This window comes from Saccostrea cucullata, unplaced genomic scaffold, assembly GCF_032062105.1.
Source record: "Saccostrea cucullata isolate Sc308-1 unplaced genomic scaffold, CSIRO_AGI_Scuc_v1 ctg5974, whole genome shotgun sequence".
Classification (NCBI taxonomy): Eukaryota; Metazoa; Mollusca; class Bivalvia; order Ostreida; family Ostreidae; genus Saccostrea; species Saccostrea cuccullata.
Window position 1 is genome coordinate 26,361 of NW_026929037.1, and position 5,996 is coordinate 32,356.

The 5,996-nt window shown below is 31.5% G+C and overlaps 1 long non-coding RNA gene across 1 annotated transcript; it reads right to left on the bottom strand.

Annotated features, from left to right (window-relative positions):
* Window positions 1–262: 262 nt before the first annotated feature.
* Window positions 263–4,153, bottom strand: LOC134279658 (uncharacterized). Its single transcript, XR_009994687.1, has 2 exons — window positions 3,288–4,153; window positions 263–2,489 (listed from the first exon to the last, which is right to left on the bottom strand). It is a non-coding gene; the product is annotated as an uncharacterized LOC134279658 (long non-coding RNA).
* Between the last annotated feature and the right edge of the window lie 1,843 nt (window positions 4,154–5,996).

Here is a 5,996-nt window from a genome sequence, read left to right on the forward strand (position 1 = left end):
ATTTTCATTATGACTACCTTTACCTCCCTACCCCCATTCCCCACCTAACCGAAAATAAGATGAACATTTAAGGTAAGCTATACATGCTATTATTTCACACCTTATTTCACTAGCTAATATAACATGTATAGCTCTGGCTGAGTCTTGCAGAGGTACACATACCTTATAGCAGAAAATGAGGATTTATGTATTATACACTAAGAAAGAGGATTTTCTATTAGTGTCCTCTTTTTTGAATTCAAAATGAAAAATGACGACAATGCAATTTCAGCAATCAACATTTTTTTTAATTCATTGCCATGATTGAATACATTGAGAATTGGTGAGAACACCAATTTTTATGTTAAAACAGACAAATTATTTATCGGTTTTCTATATTAACAGTCAAAAATTGGTGAGTGCACCAATTTGAATTAAGAATATATCCAAATAAATATTGATCTTGGTGGTTCCACCAAGAAAACAAGAGTGACTTTTACAATTCATAATTCTCTAGTTAACCATTCAACTACTTGGTGGGTCCACCAAAAATACGAAGACGAATACCTAAGAATACTTGAATTACATGAAATAGATATAGCAAGTGTATTTATCAGTAGTGGGGATTTTGGTGGTTCCGCCAAAAACATTAAATGTGGTGAAATTCTCGATAACATTTTAAAAATGCCGTTGGTGAATCCACCAGTTTTAAAATACTGAAACAAACCTTTGAGAGAAACTGACTTGTAGAACCGTATAAAAAACGTCCTTTATACAGAGTCGGTGCACTCACCAAAATGCAAAAATTCAACTAACAAGACATTCATTTTTTCTCTCACAAATACTTGGTGGATCCACCAAAAATACGAATAGAAATTCACAAGAATTCTTAAATGATTCACTGTCAAGATTATCTAGTTTTCACAAATATTAGGCAGTTTGGTGGATCCACCAAAGACATTAAAATCAAAAGGCAATCATAATTCTCTTGTAAAATAACGTAGAGACACCTAATACATTTATGTACACAAGAGCAAAAACCTGGTGGGTCCACCAGAAAATTCGAAAATCTTCATGTAACTCAAAGATCAACTAATTTGTCTCTAAATATAGAAAGTCGTTTGGTGGACTCACCAACCTGTAGAAAAACAAATTCCTAGGTTTCCTTAATTTCACTAACAAATACTTGGTGGACCCACCAAAAACAAACCGAATACTTGAATGATATACATTATATTATCAGCATTGCCTAATTTTTTAAAGTGGGGAGTTTGGTGGGTCCACCAAAACATTAATCAAAGAAACATTTGTAGATTTCAATTACAATGACTAAGTTCCTTTCTATATTATATGAACAAAAAGTTGGTGGATTCACCAGAAAACGTCGAAAATATACATCTTACACTCTCTTTACTTTTTGTTGATACATTCGCAATTCAATAATAAGTGGAACTATGAACATGTGATTAATTTACTTATGAAATACAATTTCAAAGATTTGTATACATGTGTATACATTTTCAAAACAAATGTGAATCCTCCAATAAAGGCAAAATGTTATATAAACATTATAAAAATTACCCGGTATTTACCGTTTTATTTGCCTGCTAATAAAGAGAAGAAAAAACAAATCTTTCCTTGATTTTTTAAACAAAAAATACTTAGTTTGTTTCTTTAACTGCCCTACGATTTTGGCGATTTTCCGTGTCTGCACCTACTGTATTACACGTTCTGCAATGGGGTGCGTATCCGAGCATGACACTTAAGCAAACTACTACCATCGGAGTCCAAAATATATTATTGGACTAAATATTTCAATTTAATTTATCCCTTTATGAATTTTTTACTGAAGCAATCAAAATACACTAACTCTAGTACTCTAAAATACACACATAGTAAGCATTAGGAATGAATGCTGCACAAGTAAAAGTGTCAACCATGAGAATTAACACCATTAAAAATAATAAAAAAAAAAGCAAAACCTTTAAAAATAGATAATGAATTCATCATCAATAGACTATGTAGTCATTCCAAATAGAATTTAAAATTATACATCCAAGTCCAACACAATCACAATCGCAAGAGTTGATATAATACATTTTTATCCCTAACATTGATGTCCCTTTTCACATCTATGGTATGGTTTGCAAGAGCTAAGGCCCGAATTACATGTACTGACTTTTTGCAAATTATGTTTGGAAGGTGGTATTCCTTTTCCAGTTGGTTTGTCTTCTGATATGAATTTTCTTTAACACGTTTTAGCCATCCTTTCATAATTAAACTGTTGAATATGTAATTCACCTTGATTTTTCTTGAGTAAAAGTACAAATTTTGCTTAAAAATGTTAAAACTATCATCACAATATAACATCGGTGATATCTTGTTTAACACTGTTTTCTGGTCTCTTTACAATAGTATTTTTTAGACATCTCCGTTTTTCTGTTTCTAATCCTGAGACATCTTGGTACGTAGTTGCAGTAATGCTGGACTTATCACCATCATCTTATGCCCTATGATAAAAGTAAATGTACAAATTCCGTGTATGGTGCACAAAATTTTAATGTTTTATTTTTTTCATATATTTTATAGAATTTCATATTTTAGACAATCAATTGAATTCAATTCAAGTAAACAGAATTTGAGAAAGAGGCCCAAAGGCCACATTGCTAATATCAGATTAAAGAATTAAATAAGAAAGCTTTCCTGGCATTTTTTTTTCAATTGCATTGCCCAAACCCTAGGCAGATGCTTTGAACATGTTTGTATCTACATCTCCTGAGGATACTTTTCAATAATTTTTTTTTCTAATTTCGGCTTTTCTAGTCTAAGATTTTAAATAAAATATCCTGATATTTCTTCCTTGCATAACTTTGATATACTGTTATAACCGCACACTACCGGCAGGGGTATGATTTGGAAAAACTTGAGATAACCTTACATTATATTTTCGTAAACCTAATATTAAAAGTAATGTACAAAAGCTTTTAAGTGAAGATGACGGAAGATTTTGTAACCATATAATGTACGTGTACAAATATTAACGCATTCAATTTGTACTTACAAAGTTTTTGCTTCGGAAGGGGGGGGGGGGGCTACAAAATTAACTTGACAGAGAAAGGACACAAATAAAACAGGAAACCACATGCTGATCTTCATATAAAATTATAAACCCATTTTGTACTTGTACCTTTTATTTATCTTGATACTTTAAAACATGATCTTCACTGCATCAACAAACTATCCATCAAGACAGAGACATAATTATTCTTCATATTACCTATCTCACTTTCAAAATAAATGCGACTTACCATTGTAACTGTTGTAAAGCCAATATATATTCGTCCTTTTCTTCTGCAAGCCTTATGGTCAAATAAAATCCTTAGATCTATCATCATTCAGCACATGTTCAGGTAGATGTCTATTGCAACATATTCCATTAATAAAAAGTTTATAGTTGCATACACTTTATCTTCCATGCTTAATATAAACAATGTCATGCACAGATACTTCCTGCTACATGCATAATTCCAACACCATTCGGCAATCCTCGGCTGACTCCGCTACGCTCCATTCAGTCATGTGCAAGGTACAAGCCATCCGAGGAACTCCGAGTGTTCCAACTCTCATTCGATTCAAATTATAATGTTGTAACACGCGCGGGCTTAGATTGGTAATGCATGTCTCTATCCTGCGTGGTGTATCGCGCATATCAGACAGTCAAGGTCAGTCTATCGCGGACTCTGATGGTCAACAGTGATTTAAATTCTCGTTTAACTTATTGGTATTATTTTCCCCTGTCTCCCGTGCTAAAGCTTTTTTATTTCATTTTAAAATCATTGCGCTGTGTAATTTTTGTGAGCTGTCTTCAAAAATTAATCTATTGCAGTATTTATATGTAAATAACGTAATGCTCTCTCAAAAAATCAAAATAAAAGTAAAAGCAAAACAACAACAACAACAACAACAAAAAAACAAACAAACAAACAAACTTCGTTTTATATTACGTTAACATGTGTACAAATACAAAATGTTGTGAATGATTTTTATTTATTTAAAAAAAATCACTATTAATATGTTAAAGATAACTGTGGGAGAAAAAAAATCATCAATCACTCTGGTCAACTGTTACAGTAAATAAACATGAAAAAACAAGCAACATAGCAGCTGCAAGACATTTTCATAACACTCTTTTAGAATAAACAGGAAATCATATGTCAAAATTGCTAAAGGTTAGAAGCGAGTCTTTATTATATCACAGTGCATTTTTCGCATAACACAATATATGTCAGGTCGTATAATAGTTTCAACAATGAAGTCAATTTATGCAAGTTCATTTACTGCTTAAATAAAACATTTTTGCGTCTTACAAGGCGTGGGAGTACATGTAGAAGTGTGTATATGCAGAGAACTGTGTATCTAGAATTATGAATTAATATCCGAGTTTTATTTAATGTTATTTACAATGGAGTTCAACTTTTTTTCTAGATTTATTTCCATGACACTGAATTTGCCATCGTATATGTAAGACATTATTTCATAATTTTATCTTATACATCCATACTGTATCAGTATTTACATGTTTTACATATACAGGAGTAATGTGAACTCGTACAATCGCATTTTCCAAATTGCATAACATTGATACATTCTATTTCCAGTTTATCATCTTCCATAGTAATGTATTTCATGTAGAGCAAAACAGCAGGGAAGAAGCTGGTCAGGTTAACACGGCCCGATTATCCAAACAAGATAATATTATGGCTCTCTGCCTTGATAATTTTACTAACTTGCGTACAAGTATTTATAGTTCCGTGTTTTCTGTCGGGAGTGGTACTCTCATATATTTCTATTCGAGTTTGCCAGTTTTATATCACAAAAACTTGTTTTCCCTTGAATGACATCAGGTTCCACCACATTTAAAGTTAAATTCGATTAAATCCCTTACTTTTCTTTCGTTCTTTTTCCATTTACTTCACATTGCCTTTTTAATAAAATGACAAATATTGACCATGTACTTGAATGAAAATTTCTAATGAGAAAGTAGGTAGATGTAAAGGAAATAATTACACAATTTACAACAAAGTTCCTTTTTATCTTTTTATAAAATTGATATTTAGGATATTGGTGACATTTTTATAGTAATTACATGTAACATGATTAAGACCTATGATACAGATTTATATAAAAAAAATCAAAAAATGCTCTAAATATTGACTTCTCTTTTTACTGATGGAATTAACACAGGATTTAAAAAAAAATATTTACATTGCTGAAAGAGAATAAAGGACATAATATAAGTGGAAATTAAAAAACAATAGTGACTTCGCAATAAAACAATTATTACACAGTGCAAGCCAACTGGGCATGAATTTAGCAGTAAAAATATTTTTGAAATAAGTTTGGAGACCTTTTAATCATCCATGACTCCATGTTTCATAATCAGAGCCCACTCCCCCACCCCCGCTTCTCAAAACATATCTCTCTTGCAGTTAATTCACTAGCCTACAATGTTTTGTCTGATGAAAGAAATCAGTTTCACAGAGAGCGCATGAAAACAATAAAATTTCTATAATTTTTCTCTGGACATAACTCGTCTTATCTTTTGCATTCTTTATTAAAAAAGATAAAACAAACACTGCCCTTGGAAACATTTAAGTTCTGTACGTGTATCATGATTGTGTTATGTATTTTATTTTATTTAACACTATTTGACAATACCGCTTTGGACATTAGAATTGCTGTCAATAAGCAAATATTAATATTTTCAACTATTCTCATAATATACAATCATGCCTATCGGAAGATATTTGACAAGCAAAAAAAGGGGAGGGACACAAGGGTCATTTGAAATTCCCTCTATTTGAGATACCACTTAAAGAGTTTTAGGCACTCTTAAAACAACCTTAGTCCTTTACGTTTTTTTATTAGGGCACCCACCATGACGACATCATTAAAAAGACAAATATTTTTTAATAATATCTATAATGAGTGATAACAGTTCCTCTCCGTTTAAATTA